This window comes from Dama dama, chromosome 7 (assembly GCF_033118175.1).
Source record: "Dama dama isolate Ldn47 chromosome 7, ASM3311817v1, whole genome shotgun sequence".
Classification (NCBI taxonomy): domain Eukaryota; kingdom Metazoa; phylum Chordata; class Mammalia; order Artiodactyla; family Cervidae; genus Dama; species Dama dama.
The window spans coordinates 43,719,468-43,741,404 of record NC_083687.1 but is presented as its reverse complement, the minus strand read 5'-3'; the positions used below and the strand labels follow the sequence as shown (position 1 = coordinate 43,741,404).

Genomic DNA, 21,937 nt, shown 5'->3' with positions numbered 1-21,937 from the left:
AAAGGAGCAGAAGAGGAAGATGAATCCCAAATGGCAGATGGAAAAAGGCAACAGCTGCTACAGCGCCAAAGGAGAAAAAGGAAGAAGAAGCAGTTTCAGAGACCAAATGACAAATAGAGCAGGATCTCTATAATGGGCTAAGGGAACTATCCCATTATCAACAGAGTTCCTAGTGAATGGGGAAACAACACTGTCCTGATTAAGGTTCTCACTTAGGGACTTGCCTGGCAGTCCAGTGGTTAAGACTTCACCTTCCAATGCTGGAAGCTGCAGGTTTGACTCCTCATGCGGGAGTTAAGATCCCACATGTCTTGTAGCCAAAAAACCAAAACATAAAAAGAAGAAGAAGAAGCAATATTGTAACAAATTAAAGACTTTTTTTTAAAAAAGTGCTCTCATTTATGAATATTGACACCATACTGGGGCTGTTACTATGCTCTATCATTTAGCTTTCAGAACAGCCTTGCTGGATAGGTACCCTTATACCCATTAGATGGATAAGTAAATCCATCTTTGGAGGAGAAAAGGCTGACTTCCCAGGAACACAGTGTAGCCTAAAATAGGAACCTGTCAGAGAAGCCCAGGAGCAAGGAGGAGAGCAATTTGAAGGGAGAGAGAAGGGGTGGAAACACTGTGACCCAACCTCAGTGAGACAGAGAGGGCAAGGAGAGCTAATGCAGGGCCTGGAGACAAAGGGAGTGCTCGTCGGGGAGGCTTCCAGGCCTCAGCTGAGCAGCCTAAGCCCTCTGATTCCACACGAGTGATGCAGAAAGCTGTCATGAAATCAGCTCACCCTGAAATGAAGCGTAATTGTTCTTACAGAACCATTGACATGTTCTAGCCAGGAGCAAGAGAGCTTTGTTATCAGATGATTGACTAGGGTATAGAAAACACCAAAGAAGCAAGAAAACAAAATAAGGGTCAAGGAGATCAGGCCAAAAACAAGGAAACTTTTTTTTTTTAAATTAGATAAAATGGACCAATTGCTCTTTTTTCCAAAGTACTGTTTGGAGGTTAATAATGAGGAGAGCACCCAAGATGCAGCCCAAGATGTGAATTCCAGAGTAGCTGGAAGAGACTCAGGTTTGATCCCTGGGTCAGGAAGATCCCCTGGAGAAGGAAATGGCTGCTGACTCCAGTATTCCAGCCTGGAGAATTCCACGGACAGAGGAGCCTGGCGGGCTACAGTCCACGGGGTCACAACTGAGCGACTAACACTCTCACTTTTCAGTGATCTGGAGGCCTGAATGGAGCTGGAGGATTAAGGACCCACATCTCAGAGGCCTCACCTGGGCTGTTCACAAGGGGCCTCAGCTCCTCTACACGTGGCTGCTTCATTAGCCTGTTGAGTGTCCTCACATGGCCACTGGCTTCTCCCAGAGTGGGTGATTCAAGACAGAGAGCCACACAGAAGCCAGAGCCGCTTTATAACCCAGCCTCAGAAATCACATTGCAAAACTTCCACCACATCCATCTGCCAGGAGAGAGTAGTAAGCCTGACCCACCCTGAAAAGGAGGGAAATCAGGCACCATGATTTGAAGGGAACAGTGACAAAGAATTTGTGGACATATTTTAGCATCAGCCCAAGCACCTTCCTTCAAACTACATGTATTTACTGTGCACACACTGTATAGTAAATACCATATTAATGCTGGATTTGCCACCAATGATAAGAATTATTCCTGTCCTCAGGGACTTCGTAGGGCACTTGAAGAATACATATAAGCGTTAAACCCTTCATACTGAATAGGATGCTGCTATAAAAAAAAAAAAAAAAATCTAGGAATAACAAGTGCTGGCAAGGATGTGAGAAAAATCAGAACCCTGTCCACTGCTGGTGGGAATATAAAATGGTATAATTGCTACGGAAAGTAGTATGAAGGTTCCTCAAAAAATTAAAGAATTATCCTATGATTTAGCCATCCCACTTCTGAATGTACATCCAAAAGAATTGAAAGCAGGATGTCAAAGATCCTTGCACACGTATTCATTTTCATCACAGCACTACTCAAGATAATGAAGAGATAGAAGCAGCCCAAATGTTCATCAATGAATCAATAGCCAAACAATATTATTTACAACAAAATATTACTCAGCCTTTAAAAAGAAGGGAATTCTGTTAAATGCTACAACATGGATGAACCTTGAGGACACTATGCTGAATGAAATAAGCGAGTCAGGAAAAGATTTTGTATGAGCATCTGAGGTAGTCAAATTCATAGAAACAGTAAGTGAATGGTGGTTGCCAGGGGCTGGGGGGAGGAAGGAAAGGGGAGCTTTTGTTCCGTGGGTCTAGAATTTCAGATTTGCAAGAAGAAAGAGTTCAGGAGCTCTACTTCACAACATATGTGAATATGCTTACCACTGAACTGTACATTTGAAAATGGTTAAGATCGTAAATTTTGTATTATGTGTTTTGTACTAAATTTAAAAAAAAAAAAGAAAGAAAGAAAGAAACAGGAAAAAAAAAAAAGACCCAAGAACAGAGCTGTCCTTCTGGTCTAGTGGTTGAGAGTACGAGGGACTCAGGTTCGAGCCCTGGTCTGAGAAGATTCCGTATGCCTCGGGGCAGCTGAACTTGTGGGCCACAAGCACTGAGCCATCAAGCCCTAGAGCCTGTGCTCCATCGGAAACAAGAGAAGCCACTGCAATGAGAAGCCCAAGCGCAGCCGCTAAAGAAAGCCTGCGCACAGCTGCAAAGACCCAGTACATCTCAAAATAAATAAAGCATAGTTAGTGTTAGTTAGCCATGTCTGACTCTGCCACCCCATGGACTGTATCCCACCAGGCTCCTCTGTCCATGGGATTTCCCAGACAAGAAAACTGCAGTCAGTTGACATTCCCTTCTCCAGGGGATCTTCCCAACCTGGGTGTTCTGCATTGCAGGCAGATTCTTTACTATCTGAGCCATCAGAGAAGCCCTAAATAAAGTATAGCTGCATTTTTGAACAACAGAGAGAGCCAAGTACAAAATAGTAAACTACTGGGTACTATTGGACCACGTAGTAAAAGTTTTCCTGGAAGAGGTGTCTTCCTAACTGTGCCCTAAGAGCCTGTGAAGGCAAGTAAGGTTTCCAAGCAGGTGGTGCCATGTCTTCCAAACATAGCCATGACTCATAAGTGAGTCACAGAATCAACTTAGGGGGTCCTGACCAGCATTTTCTCTTAAATGGACTAGAACAGCATGTATCAGCGTGAATTGCATGCCAAGAGGATCTTTTTGTAGAGCTTCTGTTTAATTTATCTGAGTATCTATGTATATCTATGAGGTGAGTAACAAGTTATAATGTAAAATACATTGCTTACTGTGGGTAGATTAAAAAACCGCTTGCAAGCTCCTGGATTAGAGTATACGCTGGAGAATATATGTGAGAAATAAGGCTGCAAAGGTACATCAGCCAGAACAGAGGACGAGTGACCTCGCAGTGACCCCCAAATCTCAGGGGCTTAGAACAAGGGTCCAGTTCTCCCTAAAATGACTTGTCCAATGAGAACTAGCGGGTGGCCAGCTTATTTCGTATTCACTCCAGGAGCTGGTAGATGGTAGAAATAACCTCTACGTGGAACATTACTGGTCTCCTGAGGGAGGGAAAGCTAGCTGTACATTAAACTTCTGCCTGGAAGGGCCACTGCTGCTCACATTTCATTGGCCAAATCGAGTCATGTGGCCAAGCTTAACAGTAAAGTGGCAGAGGAGGTGGAATCCTCTCCCCACCCCCGCAGGAAGGGACAGTTGAGCCAATGAAGATGCGCCTTATAAATGACATCAGGATACTCAGGATTTCTTCTGAGGACAACGATGATTCACAGAAGAGTTTTAAGCAAGGTGAGCACATTGGCTCTTTAGAAAGCTCCCTGTGTCAGCAGCATGAGAGTCGGTTGGGAGGAGGCCTCAGGAAACCAGTGAGGTTGGTCTTCTCCGCCAAACCAACTGTCTTGCTAAAGAAGCGAAGGACCAGCTCTTCCCTCCCTGAAGGTGATAAACCTCAAAGCCCCATCTCAGAAATTCAAGGTCAAGAAACATGACATAAGGAACAAATTTAGGGGCCTCCATTTATTACTAGCTCAGAGAGCAGTCCCTTTACAAAATGGAATGTTCAGGCCCTGTGTGATGATGTGATAATATATGTGTATTGGCGGGAAATTATATATGTGTGTGTGTGTGTATGTACACACACATATAATGTGTGTGTGTGTGTGTGTGTATGTGTGTGTGTGTATACATATGTGGGCTTCCCTTGAGGCTCAAATGATAAAGAATCCGCCTGCAATGCAAGAGACCTGGGTTCAATCCCTGGGTTGGGAAGATCCCCTGGAGAAGGGAAAGGCTACCCACTCCGGTATTCTGGCCGGGAGAATTCCATGGAATGTATAGTCCACAGGGTCGCAAAGAGTCGGACACGACTGAGGGACTTTCACTTTCACATACATATGCATGTTGGGCTTCCCAAGTGGTGCTGGTGGTAAAGAACCCAACGGCTAATGCAGGAGAAGCAAGAGGCACAGGTTTGATGCCTGGGTGGGGAAGATCCCCTCGAGGAAGGCATGGCAACCCACTGCAGTACGCTTGCCTAGAGAATTTCATGGGCAGAGGAGCCCAGCAGGCTACTGGAAGGTGATATTGAGGCTTTTTCCTTTTTTTTTTTCCTTTCAAATAGGAGAAACCTAAGCCAAAGTTTAAATTCTGATGGGAAGAACATGCTAGAAAGGCACACATAGGCACTCCGGACAAGAGGGAACAACTGCCAGACCAAAGCCTCAGGGGAGGGGCAGAAGAGCAGCAGAGATCCTGCCCGGGAAGGGGTTGGGGCCTCTGCTCTGCTGGGCAGGACAGTGAGGGGCAGGGAGGGGTACACAGGGAGGAGGGCTTCAATTGGGTGGCTAGGTTTGGGGGACCCTTACTTGCTTTGGGATGTAGGAGGCAGGGCATCTTTGGACAACGAAGGATAAGTAACTTGGGAGAAATCCTGGGAAGGGAGTCCTGCTTGGCATTGAGGGTCCATTGCAGAGACAGCCTGGTGGTCCCCCCAGGGGTTTGGCTCCGAGCCTCCCCTCTCTTCCTTTGCTTCGTCCACCCTTGAGCCAAGGAACCCCTGGGAGTTATCCATCTGGACAACACTTCCAAAAAGGAGGGCCGGGAAGGGAACTGCTAGCACCAACAACAAAGAAACCCTAGCTTTAGTTTTGACATGATAAAAACAGAGAGAAGGACTGACATGGCAAAGATCCACAGTCTTCCACTGCAAAGAGCTACAAGAGAGACTCAGGCGGAGAAGGGCTGCTACCAACAAGAGGGTCTCAAGCAATTTAGAGGAAGGGGTAAGGCCAAGAGCTCTGAAATCAGACTGACCATCTACTACATGACAAAAGGCAGGACTAGAACCCATTCACTTTTTCATATAGCAAATAACAATGGATTCTCTGCTATGTGTTAGACACCGATGTAGGTGATAAAAGCCCAGCCATGACCAAAAGAAAGACAGAGCTCTTCTGGGGTTTATACCCTAGTGGGAGCAACAGACACTAAGCAAAGAAATATACACCAGTGTGGATGGTGGCAAGAGCTATAGAGAAAGCTTAAGCAAAGCAAAGTTGGGAGAGTGGGGGTAGGAAGGGGGTGGATTTTTAATGGAGGAGGATCTGGGAAGGCTTCGAGATGACCCAGATTTCCAGACTTTATTCTATGCATGTTCTTATTTTTTTAATTTTGTATAATGACAGCCCTTTTCTTTGGTGCTTTTCTTTTTAGCATCTGGAGCCAAGTGTGTGCAGACCGGTGGTGAGACTGTGGATTTTCACACCAGTTGTCTGCTTGCTTGTGAGGTACAGCTCCACCTCCTCCTTCCTGTGTGACACTGGGCACTGGGCGTTCCATCTCTCTAACCCTGGGGTTTCTCTGTCTGCAAAGAGGGGCTAATAATAAATCCCCCACAAGTTTGCTGTGAAGATAAAATGAGACCGTGTATGCAAAGTGCCTGGCTTTTAGTACCCTAGCAGGAACAGGAGTGGTCAAATTAAGCTTCATGAGCTGTAGCTCTCCTTAGGAACTCATTCTGTGTGCTTAGGTGTTAACGGTGGGTATTCCCAGGCCCTGTCCCTGAGCGTCCCGGCTCCCTGAGGACTACTCCAACGATGCTCAGGGATCTGCCTCTCTTCACCCACACTTTGTGCCCTGCTTCTCCCTGTAATCCAGGTGATACATGAAGCTGCAGCAAACTAAAAAGTGGAATTTTTTCAAACGTTTGCATCTCTGATATTACCATGAATCTTAAGAGTTGATGGCATTTTATAATTGATAGACTCTTTTCTTTTGTAGTTGCATTTTTTAAAATTTTTTAAAAAGTGATTCCAGAATCCATGGTGCTTAGGCATGACAAGTATAATGATTCACAATAAACCACAACCAACTGGTACCCCCAGAGTTCCCACTGTGACCTAGGCATTAATTGTTCTAATGAACAGGATCAGCAGAGCACATCAGAATGAAAAAAAAGGTGCTAGATCCAGAATCTATGAAATCCCCCCAGTTTTTTCTAGAGGTGACACATAGTACGCCCAATAGTGAAAGGTCTATGTGGTGACAGAAACTTGGAGAAAGTTCCATTGATGGGAGATATCACCATGCCAGAGACCTCAGGTTTTATTCTACTCACTCTTGAGTCTAAATGTAAAAACTTTTGAACCTACAGTTCCAAAGAGAGTATAACAAACACCCACGTGTTCCTCATTCAGATTCACCAATTGTTACCAGTTTGCATATTTACTTCCTTCTCTCTCTCTCTCTCTCTATATATATATATATACACACACATACACACCCCTCTCTCTATATATATATATATATATAACACACACATTGTTTTGTTGTTCAGCTACTCAGTCATGTCTGACTCTTTGCGACCCTACGGACTGCAACACACCAGGCTTCCCTGTCCTTCACCATCTCCTGAAGTTTACTCAGACTCCAGTCCACTGAGTCGGTGATGCCATCCAACAATCTCATCCTCTGTTGTCCCCTTCTCCTCCTGCCGTCAATCTTTCCCAGCATCAGGGTTTTATTTCTAATGAATTGGCTCTTCGCATCACATTATTTTAATTATTTCTATTTACTTTAAATTTATTTTCAGTGGAGTCATTTAAGAGTTTCTTGCTGATGTCAGGACACTTCACTCATAAAAACTTCAGCACTTCCAAGAACAAGGCCCTCCTGCCACAAAGCCAGAGTGTAGCAATCACATCAGGAATGTTAACACAAACACAACATGACTATATAATATCCAGTTTCTCCAGCGGTCCCAAGAATGGCCTTTCTAGCTGGACCAGTGCTGTTGAAATGAGAGGACATTCCTGCTGGAGTTTTTTTGTTTGTTTGTTTGTTGACTTTTTGCAGTTTTCTACACACTCAAATAAATGTTCTCCCGTCAACTAATTCATTTGATAAGAGAAAAATAAATGCACTCCCACTAGAATTGAGGAAAAAGAAATAAGAATTTTTAAGGCTTATTTATAATTTCTCAAGATATGCATGCTAGTGCATTCATTTTTAACAGATCTAGACCTATACCTGTCTACTCTCTAACAAGACCAGCTTTCTAAGAAGTGGACAAGTGGTATCTGTAGATTTCTTTTTGACTCTAAATTCGTAATCTGTGATTCCTCAGAAATACCACTGTGTTTAGAGTGTGGGCTCCTTCAGGTTAAGCTTGTGGATCCTGTCACAATCATCTTTTCATCCTTAGTAACTGTACTGCGGCTGGTGCATAGTACGAACTCGGTGAACGACAGTGTGAATGAGCGAGTGAATGCTTTTTCTGGCTCCTCAGGGCAGGCTCCGCGACACATCTCTGCCAGTTTGCAGATATAAGTTCCCTTTACCAGTTTGGCTGTAGTTTAATAAGATGCCACAGAGAAAGGGACCAGACCTTGGTCCTGACTCAGCAGAGGCAAGATCTTATTGGAATCGCAACAAACCTGAACCATGGCGGGTTTTAACTGCAAACAGACGAAGAGACTGGGAACCCACAAGAAGTGAGAGTATTTGCCTTGCACGCCTCCATGCCTTCTTTGAAATAGAAACCTTGTGTTAGGCAGCAGGTGGTGAGATCTACGGCAGGCTAGAGACTCTGCGTTTAAAAAATAGTCCACTCAGTTTCCCTCTGGGCTTGAGGGTCGGGTCCCCATTCTTGGGACCTGTCCAGCTAGATGAGTGAGGAAGAGAGATGAACGCTTTTCACTATAGTCTCAGACCTCACTGGGCCAGGGTCTCCCTGTGGTCAAATGTGGCTTCTTACTGATTAAGGGAAGAGGAAGGAGGGTGGAAGGGTGTTTTTGTTAAAGGTACTTTCAATCTTATATCATCTCATCCTTGAAGGAATCACATGAGGTCAATACATATAGATAAATTAGAACTGTATGGATCGTCTCAAAGCTACTAACAGTACACTATGTGGTTGTTTATATTTAAGAAATAACTTCTTGTTTGATCCAAACAAATATACTCTCCCAACATGCTCTGAACTGATAACTGAAATTTTCTCATTATAGACATAGTACAGGCTTTCAGAGGGTTTTTTTTTTTTTTTTTTAATTCCTTCTTTGTTGTAGTTCAATCGCTTAGTTGTGTCCAATTTTTTGTGACCCCCATGGACAGCAGCACTCCAGGCTTCCCCATCCTTCACCATCTCCCGGAGTTTACTCAGACTCATGTCCATTGAGTTGGTGATACCATCCAACTATCTCATTCTCTGTTGTCCCCTTCTCCTCCCACCTTCAATCTTTCCCAGCATCAGGGTCTTTTCCAGTCGGCTATTCGCATCAGGTGGCTAAAGTATTGGAGCTTCAGCTTCAGCATCAGTCCTTCCGATGAATATGCAGGGTTGATTTCCTTTAGGATTGACTGATTTGATCCCCTTGCAGTCCAGGGGACTCTCAAGAGTCTTCTCTAGCATCTTCTTTACCATTTATTTTACTTTATTTTCTACATATTTTATGCTTATTTATTTACTGCAATTTATTCAGTAACATCTAAATGTATGAACACTGCAAAAAAAAAAAAAAATTCAAACAGTTTAAGTTGAAAATCCTCCTGATTTCTTCTCTCTAATTCCTCTGCAAAAGTGCCTGTTCTCCCAATTATGTGGATTCCTCTAATTCTTTCTCTGGATGTTTACATACAGATGAAGCAGCAGAAACATGGCAAGAATTGGGGACCTTAACCACCCATGCTCTTCTGTCTCACTTTTTGCTCTTAATGTGTCTTAGAAATCTTTCTTCACTCAAGGAATTTCAAAGGTGACCTTAGCCAATGGTTTGTCATTGGGCTCCCCAGGGCCCTTGGGATCCTGTAAGGGGTCCTCACAGGATGCCCCAAGGAGTAGCAAACCAAACAGCTCCAGGCTCCCGACCCTGCTCCAGCCAGGAGGCCTCCCATTGAATCTTATTGACTTTGTTGATTTCCATATAATTTTTTTTTTTTCTTTTTCTTTGGCTGTGCTAAATCTTCTTTGCCGCTCAGGCTTTTCTCTAGTTGCAGCAAGTGAAGTGAAAGTTGTTCAGTTGTGTCCAACTGTTTGCGACCCCATGGACTATACAGTCCATGGAATTCTCCAGGCCAGAGTACTGGAGTGAGTAACCTTTCACTTCTCCAGGGGATCTTCCCAACCCAGAGACTGAACCCAGGTCTCCCGCATTACAGGTGGATTCTTTACCAGCTGAGCCACCAGGGAAGCCCAAGAATACTGGAGTGGGTAGCCTATCCCTTCTCCAGCGGATCTTCCTGACCCAGGAATTGAACTGGGGTCTCCTGCATTGCAGGCGAATTCTTTACCGGCTGAGCTACCAGGGGAGCCCCTAGTTGCAGCAAACTGGGGGCTACTCTCTAGTTGCAGCAAACGGACTTCTCATTGCAGTTGCTTCTCCTGTTGAGAAACACAGGCTCTAGAGCATGCAGGCTTCAGTAGTTGTAGCTCCCAGCCTCTAGCGCACAGGATCAATAGCTGTGGTGCCCAGGCTTAGTTGCTCTGCAGCACATGGGATCTTCCGGGACCAAGGTCTTGTCTCCTGCATTGGCAGGAAGATTCTTTACCAGTGAGCCACCAGAGAAGCCCCCATATAAACTTTAATTTAAAAAAAATTTTATGTGTTACTTTTAGAAAGGGAGTGAGAAGACCTAATCTAGCTCAGTTCTGTTGTCTTTGCTTTCTGCTAAGATCTAAATACTTTTGAACAGAGTCAGATAGGCAGTATCAGGCTTCATTGGCTTATAAATATATATATATATATGTATATTTTTTTTTCTGAAAACAATTTTAAGACAGAAGTGGAGGGAAACACTGAATTGCCTCGATTTCCCCAATGTGATCAGTCTTTAGAAGGCTAGAGACAGAAAGGATTGGGAAAGGACAGGGCTGGAAGCACACAGATTCCTTGGCCACTTTCTCCCTCCTCCATGAAGGACTATAGCCATGTGTTCATCTCGGGTCTTATATATTTCTGTGTGTATGTTACTATGCATCATCTGTACAACAGGAAAACCACAACTTATATGCCCCTGAATCTTCCCTGGGTTTTCTCTAAGTCCTAGATTCCCAACCTTTCTGCTCTGCTGGGTCCAAACTCAAATCCCTTTGAATGGTCAACACTGTACTTGTATCTGCAAGGAATGGGAAAAAATCTGACCAAACAGGCCTGTTCCAACCTATGGGAAATTTTCTTTCTGACCGGGGTGAACTGACCCTCTGAAAAATCTCTGAATCAAAAACCATCACTAAAACACTAACGTGCAAGAGATGCCAAGAATTTTTTTCTTTAAGTGAAAATGTTAGTCACCCAGTCTTGTCCAACTCTTTGTGATCCCATGGACTGCAGCCTGCCAGGCTTCTCTGTCCATGGAATTCTCTAGGCAAGAATACTGGAATGGGTTACTGTGGCCTTCTCCAGGGGATCTTCCCGACCCAGGGATTGAATTTGGGTCTCCTGAATTGCAAGGCAGACTCCTAACAGTCTGAGCCACCAGAAGTAAAGTTCCCCTCTAATTGTCAAACTCAAAGTTACTTGCAAAGTCAAGCTGTTGGAGGACATCTCCCCAGTTCGAAAACCCGAGCAAGTTGCTGAGTCCTTCTAAAGCTCAGCATTCTTATCCACCTAATGAAGATGGTAGCTTTTTTTTTTTTTTGGTGGGGGGGTGGTCACCCTGTGTGGCATGCAGAATCTTAGATGCTCAACCAGGGATCAAACCCATGGCTCCTTCATTGGGAGAGTGGATTCTTAACCACTGGAATGGCAGAGAAGTCCCTTGAATGTAATAATCATCAATCTCATAAGGTTGCTCTAAGGAGTAATGAGATGCTGAAATTCTAGCTCAGTGCCTGACACAGACTATTATGGGTTGAACTGTGTGCTCCCAAAACACATATGTTGAAGTCCCAGTCCCCAGAACCTCAGAATGTGACCTTATTTGGAAACCGGGTCACTGCAGATATAATTAGTTAGGTTAAGATGAGGTCATACTGGAGCAGGGTGAGCCTTTAATCCAATATGACTGGTGTCCTTATAAGAAGTGGAAAGGAACACACAGGGAGAAAACAGCTCTGTGATAACAGGCAGAGTTTCTTTAACAAATGGTGTTGGGAAAACCTGATAGTCACGTGCAAAAGAATGAAGTTGGGCTTAATTAACTCAAAACGAATTAAAGACTTTACACATTAAAACTATAAAACTTTGGTACGAGAACAAGGCAGAGAGCTTTATGACATTGGATTTGGCAAATGATTTCTTGGATATGACACAAGAAGCACAAGCAACAAAAGCAAAAATAAACAGGACTACATCAGACTTTAAAATTTCTGCACAGTGGAAGAAACAATCCACAAGGGAAAAGGTAACCTAGAAAATGGGAAAAAACAAGTGCAGATCATTTATCTGATTATCTGATATCAGGTTAATAACCAGAATATATAAAAATTCTTACAGCTCAATAACAACAACAACAAAAAAAAATCAACTCCATGTAAAGATGGGCAAAAGACTTGAGCCGACTTTTCTACAAAGAAGATATACTAATGAATAGCAAGAATATAAAAGATGGTCAACATTACTAATCATTAGAAAATTATAAATCAAAACCACAATAAGATATTATCTCACATCCTTTGGTTAGGGCACTTTCAAAGAATAGAAATTATAATAAAATAAGCAAAGATACAGAGAAATTGGAATTCTTGTGCACTGTTGGTGGAAATGTAAAACGTGTAAAATGCAGCCACTATGGCAAACAGTGTGAAGGTTCTTTGAAAATCTGAAAACAGAATTACCATATGGTCCAACAATCCCACTTCTGGATATGTCCAGGAAAATTGAAAGAAGGTTCTCGAAAAGATATTTGCACACCTATATTCATTGCAACATTATTCACAATAGCCAGAAGGTAGAAGCAGCCCTAATGTCTACAGACAAATGAGAGGATAAAGAAAACGTGCTACATGCATATGCGCTGTGTGTGTTTAGTCGCTCAGCCATGTCTGACTCTTTGTGACCTCATGGACTGTAGCCCACCAGGGGAGTGGGTTGGGAGGAGGCATCCTCCGTCCGTGGGATTCTGCTGCTATCCTTGGGATTCTCCAGGCAAGAATACTGGAGTAAGGAGGAACTTAAGTCCAGGTGAAGCCAATACATGTCACCACTAGAAGAATACTGGAATGGGTTGCCATGGCCTCCTCTTATATGCACATAATGGAATATTATTCAGCCTTATAAAAAAAAAGAAAAAAAAAAAGGAACTCCTGTCACAGGCTACAATGTGGATGAATCTTGAGCGCATGATGCTAAGTGAAATGTGCCAGCCACAAAAGGACAAAAACTCTGGGATTTCATTTATGTGAAGTGTCCAAAGTAGCCTCATACTCATAGGAACAGGAAGCAGAAAGACGGTTGCCAGGTGCTGGGGAGGCAGAAAAGGGGCGTGGCTGTCCAATGACAAAGCTCCTCCTCCTCTGCTGGCAGCTCCTCTGCAGGCTTGCCTGTGGGGTGTACGGGCCTTATTTCAGACTCTGGAGAAGGCACACTCCTTCAAGAAAGACTTCGAAGAAAATCGTGGCTCCTGCTCCTTCAGAAGGAGAAGGGAAGTGTGCATAAATGAGCATATTTTCAGATTTGAACATTCAACTGCATCTGTATGTAGCATGTGTTTCATTATACAGACAACTGAGTTCTGCTAAAAACAAGGTTCCAGAATGCCATTCCTGTTGGTGTAATTCTGCGAAAGAAGTTCCAGGACTATGTTCCTGAAGGCATCGCCACAAAAATAGCGATGTGTATACATACATATGTATATACATGGATAAGTACAAGGTAGCAAGCATAAATATAGCCATGGAATAGGCAAGCACATGTTTAGCCAGACTTCTATTCCGGCTTCACCATTTGCTAGTGATGGGAGCGTAGGCAAAGTAATAACTCGCCGATACAGACACACAAAACCCTGAACGGTCTTTCTCTGACCACGGGACCATGGTAACGATGATACACATGTCCACTGCTGGAATTGCATTCTTCCGTCTTTTCAGAACACTCGGCCCAAAGGAAGTGTCGTCATTTTTCTAACTACCTCCCTTTTCTAATCACCTACCTTCTCTAGCCCAAGCGAACCTTACAGTTTTGTCTACTCTTCCTCTTCTTTACCTCAGAGGGTAAAGAATCTGTCTGTAATGCAGGAGACCCAGGTTCGATCCCTGGGTCAGGAAGATCTCCTGGAGAAGGGAATGGCAACCCAATCCAGTATTCTTGCCTGGAGAATCCCATGGAGAGAGGAGCCTGGCGGGCTATATTCTGTGGGGTCACAAAGAGTCAGACACGACTGAGCGACTAATGCTTCCTCCAACCAGCTGAGCTGAGCAACTTTCCTGCTCTTCCTCCCTGTGGCAGATTTTTTGGCCTCTCCCCCTCCCCTAGCTGAGGGCTTCCTGCAGACCAGTAAGTAAGCTGTCCCAGAGAGTCAGTGGAGAGACTGTTTGCAAAGCAGCCCCCCTGTAGTCCAAAGAAGGGCCCCTTTGAGAAATAGAAAACTGTCAGGAAGGTGAATAGAATGAACCTGATTTCCCATTATTTTTTCAAATAAATGGAGTCCAGTTTGCCTCAGCTATAATCCAGGCATAACATTTATATGAGAACATAAAATACTACATAGCTGTAAGTAAAACAATATGTGTGTTCCTGAATAATAGTGATACCACTTGCCAGTAAGACTGTATTTTGACCAAATAAAAGATGACCTAAATTTGACTCAGTGGGATGGGATTTACTACATGATTACTTCTTGAAAATAAAGGGCTACAGATACAGGGGATTTCCTGAGGGTAGAAGGCAACAGACAAGGAGAATGACAGAAAAGTAGGATGGAAAGTTATGTGATTAGGACTTGATTTGAAAGCTCCAATTGTATAAAGAATAAAGGGCATTTAACTTTAAATGTGCAGCGTGTCCCTCCCAAATAAAACCTCATTATTACATCAGACATCCATATTGCAAAGTCCCACATGGGCCAACATCAAACACATAGAAAAGTGAGTTTTCAGCCGTAACGGGAGGCCATCATTATAAACACCCCACTTTACAATGTTTTCATGCATTCCTCCATTCCTTCTTTCATTCACATGTATGAGCACTTCACAAATATGCTTTGTGGACTTAATATGGAACAGGCTCTCTGGTATAGCAGGAGACAGCTCTGCCCGGAGGGAGTTCACAGCCCTGCAGGGAGGGACCCCAGGAATGGGGCCACTTCAATCCCAGGTGGTAAGGGCCATGATGGGAAGAAAGCCTCTAACCAGGGTGCTGTTCCATTGTGGAGACATACACGAGGGGTCTGAAGACCACATACAAGAGGACACTGAGGGACCCAGAGGGACCGGAGTGAACAATGCTGAGCTGGGTTCTTAAAAAGGGAGAGCAGAGGGTAAGTCAGAGAAACTGAAAAAGAGCAAAGCTGCAAGTTTCACCCAAATCACGAGCAATAACAGGTCAAGCTCCATGTGCACGGCTCCCACACACATCGTCACAATTGGACAATGCACAGACTGTTCCCAGATGCTCCGGTAAGCATATGCATTAGCCAAGACTTAGGTATGGCTGATGTAACAAATCTGAAATGAGAGCGGCTTAGGCAGGTAGAAGTTTGTTCTTTCTCACAGAACAATCCAGGCTAGAGAGCAATCAAAACTGTCTGGCAGCTACCAGCTCGATGGCAACAGTTCCTCTGATTCATGGTCCCGCCAACTTTAGGATGCTGTATTCGGACCATTTGGTCCATTCACATCTCAAGTCCAGTGGAGAGAAGGCGGAAGGGCAAAGGGGAGGATGTAACTTTCTTCTTTAACAGTGCTACCCACATCCCTTCTCCAGACACTATGGGCCAGAACTTGGTCACGTGACCAGGCTTGGCCAAAAGGAAACTGAAAACATAGTCGTTGTTCAGGGCAGCCATGAAGACAGCTATCGATGAATATGCCACAGAAGAAAGGGAAATGGATACAAGGCAGAAACAAACCATCTCTAATGATGGGGGAGCCCCCTGTCACATGCCCCTCTCCTGACTTCTTTCCCTGTAACCTTCTCCCCCTTAGTCACACTTCCTGCATTGAACCAAACATGATGGAATGCATTGTCCTGGTAAGGAGAGCATGCATGAGCAAATTAGGATATGCAGGTTATGGCAGGGCCAAAAGTATATTGCTATAAGCATCAAAAGAACCAATCTACTCTCAGCTCTGATTAATGAGTTAAATAAACGGGAGCTAGTTATTCAATGTGTTTGTGCATCAATTACCTCAATATCAAAAGGAAATAAAAATACTTGCCACACCTGAAGACGGATTGCAGAGAAAACCAGAGAAATGAAATATACATGTATTATTTTCTGTTGCTATGTAACAAGTCACCACAACTAAGTGGCTTAAAACAACCACCACTTTAAGGTTAGAGTCTCTGTAACTCAGAAGTCTGGGCACAGAGTAACTAGATTCTCTGCTCAGGGTCTCATTGGGCTGAAATCAAGATGTCAACCAGGGCTAAATTCTCACTTGGGGTTCAATCTTCTTCCAAGCTTACAGGTTTTGGCAGAATCCATCTCCTTGTGGATAGAGAACTGAAGTCCCTATTTTCATCCTAGCTGGCAGGTGGGGACCTCTGTCAGGTACTGTCCACAATTTTTTTTTTCATGTAGCCCCCATCAGCCAGCATCAGCCCTCATAAACATTTCACAACATGTTTGTTTGTTTCCTCCAAGCCAGCCAGAGCACATCTCTCTGACGTCCTCATTCACAACCAACCAGAGAAAACCTTGCCTTTTGAAAGAACCTGTACTGTTAAGACTGAAAACCTACCTATCTTAAGGTCAACTGATTGGGCACCTTAATTAGACCCACAAAATCCCTCTTCTGGAGCACCTAGATTTGTGTTTGATGGAATAACTAGGAGATGATGTATATACACCAAGGGCCAGAATGCTGGCAGGCCAACTTAGAATTCTGTTCTTTGGCCCCAGTAATTCACATCCTTCCCAAACACAAAATAGGTTCACCCTCTCCCAACAGCCTCATCTCATTAAAGCATTAGGTTTGTTTTTTTAGTAAGCATAAATCTTGTTACTTTGTGGATCTAAGTATTCCACTAAGGCTCTCCTGCATTTTCCAAGTTGACATCACATATTCTACACGCTTGACTCCTTTCTCCAACTCAAGCATTCTTGCTGTGCTACTTTATTCTTACATCTGGTTTACTCCAGGGAGGTTGCAAGGTACCTTCTCACTCTCTTCTCGGTCTAAATTGACTGTATTCCAAGTGATGTTCTTCTGTCTGCATCTGTTTAAACTGGCTCAGATAACAGGCTTTCTCTCTGGATTCTTTTCCTTCCCCTGGCATGTTTTCCACTCACCAGAAAAAGTAGCATGGTCTCGTGGCAAGAGTGGACTCTGGAGTCAAGTCAGTACAGATTCAGATTTTCTCTCCAAGCACATTTTTTAACTGAATATTACTTTGTTACTCCAGTAGTCATGTACAGATATGAGAGCTAGACCATAAAGGAGGTTGAGCATCAAAGAATTGATGCTTTCAAACTGTGGTGCTGGAGAAGACTCGGGAGTCCTGTGGACAGCAAGGAGATTGAACCAGTCAATCCTAAAGGAGATCAACCTTGAATATTCATTGGAAGACTGATGCTGAAGCTCCAATTCGTTGGCCACCTGATATGAAGAACCAGCTCATTAGAAAAGACCTTGATGCTGGAAAAGATTGAAAGCGGGAGGAGAAGGGGGCGACAGAGGGTGAGGTCATTGGATGGCATCATCGGCACAATGGATGTAAGTTTGAGCAAACTCCAGAAGACAGTGAAGGGTAGGGAAGCCTGGCATGCTGCAGTCCATGGAGTCACAAAGAATCAAACATGACATAGCGGCTGAATAGCAACAACTTCGTTACTCAGCTTCTCCACATACCCACTTCCTCCTCTGTACACTTGGGATAAAACCTACCACACAGGGCTGTCATGAGAATTTCATGACCTCATCTTCATGAGAGTTAAATGATATAATACGCATAGCATGAAGCAGGTGTGGATTCCAGCCCTTTCCTGTCCCTCCCGTCTTCTATCTCACATCATTACTTCCCTTACTTTCTCCTTTTCTTCTTTATCTTCTTTCCACCAGCATCTCAAAGGACGTCTATAGCTGGTGAAGCAGTGGTGGCCACATTAAGAGATAACTGCCTTGTAATTTTATTCAAACATTCCATTTGAATGCCAGCATAGTAAGTGGGTTTTGATACCAGCCAATTTGCTGCATGCAAAATGACTCAGGTGACAGCACTGATTCTCTCATCGTCCTGACACCCATTTTTTAACTTAACTTTAAAAAATGTGCTTGAACTGTGTTCTCATACTATTACTACACTCTTAACAGATTTATGCTCCTTAGGAAAAGAGGTCTGGTCTTGAAAGTGTTCCAGATCTCTCCCTTATCAAGTTGCTTAGGCTAAAAGAAGGATTAATGGTCAAAAGAGACTGAACGGAAGAGCTGAGGCTGCCCAGAGGGAAATGTTAAGGACTGCCTGGCACAGGCAAGCACTTTCTGGCAAACTTCTGAAAGTGCTGAAATAAAAGGGTCAAGAGTCATGTGCTTAAGTAATGGTCTCCCAGGCGGGATGTCGGGCATCACAGTGAGCTAGTACTAATATATGTGTGTGACATGGACTTAACACAGGAACTGTCATGAGGCTTTTTTTTTTTTTTTTTTTTTTTAATACCAGTGCATGATTCCAGCTTGCTGGTGTTTTTTTTTTTTTTTTTTTGCAAACATGATGTTGGTCACACGAGAACAAGTCTCCTTGTTAACATTTCCAGGCTCCAGCGACCACCAGAGCATGGATAGAAGCACCTCTTCTGGAAAAAGAATAGAAATGTCGAGGTGGATGGGGGGAGCCTCTGTTCCTCCCCCACCCTACAGGTCGGATGTTTTCTTCATCAGGAGGATGTTCAGCACAGACAGAAGGGAGGGGATAAACCTGCACTGAGTTCTCAAGATCAAGATAGAGGGAGAGCATCAGCTCAGACAGGTCATGCCAAAGTCAAGCCCCCTTCAGTAAAAAGGCCCATCTACAAATCATTAGAGATTCAGGGTGCCAAGAGAGCTACTGTACTAGCTCAGCCTTAGAGGCAGAAGGCCTGCATTTGCCAGATGCTTTACAACTATTTTTTATGAAGTATTACTCATAATACCCTGGATGATAAATGAACGGCGTAATCTCCATTCTATAACTAAGGAAGCGGACAGCCATGGAGGCATTCTGAAAGTCTCAGAGCTAATGTTAGAACTAATAACCTGACAAGCTAATGTTAGAACCATGGGCCAAACCCCTGAGGTCAATGATCTTTATAGTGAATAAGTTTCCCTGGTAGCAAGAATGTTCTTGAGTTGATATAAAACTAGCGTCTAAGTATTTTGCAGTTTGGGGATGGGGGTGGTTATTTGGCTGTGCTGGGTCTTAGTTGTGGCATGTGGAATCTTCAGCCTTCAACTAGAGCATGCAAACTCTTAGTTCCGGCATGTGGGATCTAGTTCCCTGACCAGGGATTGAACCTGGGTCACCTGCATTGGGAGCACAGAGTCTTAGCCAGTTGGTCACCAGGGAAGTCTCACATCTAAGTTGAAAACCTGAGCCAGAGCAAAACTGACCTCGGAGAATCATAACCTGGAATTTAAAGGGAGATGGTCTACTTCACCTTAGAGTACAAGACTGTTTGACCGCATCAAGTGTATTACTGAGGGTACAGTCACAGTGGCTGTAACAAGGGGACCCTAAAACTTTAAAAAGACTCCTAGCATCCAAAACAGATGGACTCTTGTATATGTTTTATCCCTCTGGACCCACCCTTTTCTACCCAAAAGGCTGGCCTGTAAGGACAACATCAAACTCTGACTTCTGGTTGGTTTGGCCAGTGGGGAGCACCAGCAGATGATGAAGGGAGGAAGCCAGGGTCTCAGTCAGCTCAGGCTGCCATAACAAAACACCAGGCCCAGAGGCTTAACCAATAGAAATATATTTCTCATAGTTCTCGAGGGTAGAAATCCAAGATCAAGGTGCCAGCCAATTCAGTTCCTGGTGACATATCTTCCTGGCTTGAAGAAGGGTACCTTCCTTGCTGTGTTCTCACTTGGCAGAAAGAGAAAAACCCAGCTCTCTGCTGTATCTTCTTATAAGGACATCAATCCCATCAGATCAGGGCCCTCTCTGGTGACCTCATTTAACCTTAATTAGCTCTTTATAGGCCCTATCCCAAATATAGTCACACTGGGGGATTGGGCTTGAACATAAGAATTTGGAAGAAGCACAATTCAGAACATACCGGTCATCCTAGCAGGCCACTGCGAGCTGGTTGAGCCTCTCAGCCAAAGTTCATGTCTCCTATGAGACAGTCCTCTCCCTAGAGCCTTCTCCCGCCAGGTTTCTATAACCTCTTCCTAACCTTGCTCCTTCCACACTAGGGGTCACAGTGATCCCCTACAGGTTAGCTACCTGGTATACTGCATTCTCCCTTGGGTTCCCTACATCCCTCCCCCCGCCCTGCAATTACTTTACAAACTCTCCTCCTACAACCAGTTTGGAGTGTACTTTTCTTTCCCTGCATAGGCACCAAAATAACTTTTGCTGTTGTTGTTGTTGGGTCACTAACTTTTGAGCCTGTGCAAAAGGCATGTGGAAGTCCAGAGAGGTCTAGTGCAGGGATCTTGACATTTCAGCAGCATGCCAGCACTCACACACTGCATGGTAGGACTGGACGCCAGCTTCCCTACCTCTTGAACTTCTTGATGAAATAAAGGGCTCAGATGGTCCCTAAAATCCCATTTAGCCGTATGATGGTCCTACAGATCTCCTCTACTTCCCTGCCCTTCTTCCTCCTCTTCCTCTTCCTACCTCTCTTCCTTTCCACAGACATGGTACCTGTCCCCTCCCCAACCCATCCCACACAAATTCCGCTGTCAGCTGATGAAGAATAGGGGACAACAAGGTTACAGGGTAAACAAAGAAATCATTGCTTTTCTTTTCACACGTCATAGACTCAGAACCACTATGAAACCAGACTCAGGAAAATTCCATTTAAAATATTAATCTTGATTTACAACTATTTGGCGTTATGATGGTTGGCATAAATTACAACTTCGTAGTTAAAACAACCCAGGTTAAAATTGTTTTTGAACATTGACATGCCCAAGGTTAAGGAACTATAAATAGGTTCCCCGGCCAGTTAATTCTAAAATAATCCACCCTGGACTTCTGTTAGCATTTAATTAACACAAAACTGCAAAAAAAGGCAGAATGATGTTGGAATCTGGTGTCCAGAAAAGAATTCAGCCAGCTGGCACTTGCGTAACTTGAGCCTGGGATGAAATAGAACTCTAAGTCTTCCCCATTTCCAGTTCTGTAAGCTACAAGATCAGCTGCTGCCCTAAGTGTGCATAAATTAATCCCCAATTTTCCAAGTTAAAGCTGGGAATGATGCAGATAAGGCAGATCCTCAGAATGAGGTGGAAATGGACATAGGCTGGGCAGCCTCCTGCCCCTGCAACTTCGGGCAAGTTACAGGAGTTCTCTGGGCCTCAGTTTCCTCATTCATAAATCGGGGATAAAAATGCCTATCTAATTCAGCCGTTCCACTTCTGAACATATAATGAAAGCAGGGTTTCAGTGAGATATTTGTGCTTACATTCATAGCAGCATGAAAGAACACGGTCCTGGGGCAATTCCTTCTGTGTTCTGCTTATAATTTTTTAAAAGTAGCAGTAATATTTCTTCATTCATGCAGCTAAGAGTAGACACCTCCAACGTGCCAAGCACTGTTCCAGGCACTGGAGTGTGCGATTAAACAAGACAAACTCTTTGCTTTCACAGTGCTAATTTTCTATCAGCTTCTTTGGGGGGCTCATACAATTTGTCAATTCCCACTCCTGTGACTCTGCTGATACTGCCTGGAATTCCTTCCCTGCTCCTCTTTTCCATTCATGCAAGTAACTTGTCGTTTTTAGAGTCCAGCTCAAGTCCAAGATCCTCCTTACAATCCTTCAACTTCATCTGATCTTGACTCTGCATTCCTCTTCCTCCAACAGCTTTTGTACTTAGATCCTACCCCCACATCATTCAGTACTGGGTCAAACTGCTCTCTCAACATGGCCTGGGATTTGATCTTGTTTCCTAACTAGAGTATGGCCCTCTGATAGTCAAGGTCATCTTCATTTGTCCCCTTGCCCCACCACCAAGAAGATATAGCACATAATGTTTGCCAAGAGAGTGTCACAGTTCTTAACTTCTGAATCTCTGGGTGTGATGTGGTATCCCAGTTTGGCACAGCAATCTGTTTTCTGCAGCTGTGTCTATAAATCCCTGCCTACCTTA

At 44.0% G+C, this 21,937-nt stretch overlaps 1 long non-coding RNA gene across 1 annotated transcript in view; it reads left to right on the top strand.

The window, feature by feature from the left end:
* The first annotated feature begins 3,698 nt into the window (after positions 1 to 3,698).
* The window catches only part of LOC133059196 (uncharacterized), a 34,563-nt gene continuing 16,324 nt past the window's right edge, over positions 3,699 to 21,937 (top strand). The window contains exons 1-2 of the long non-coding RNA XR_009693490.1: positions 3,699 to 3,827; positions 5,751 to 5,824. This is a non-coding gene — a long non-coding RNA (uncharacterized LOC133059196). The remainder of the gene's footprint in view (positions 3,828 to 5,750; positions 5,825 to 21,937) is intronic.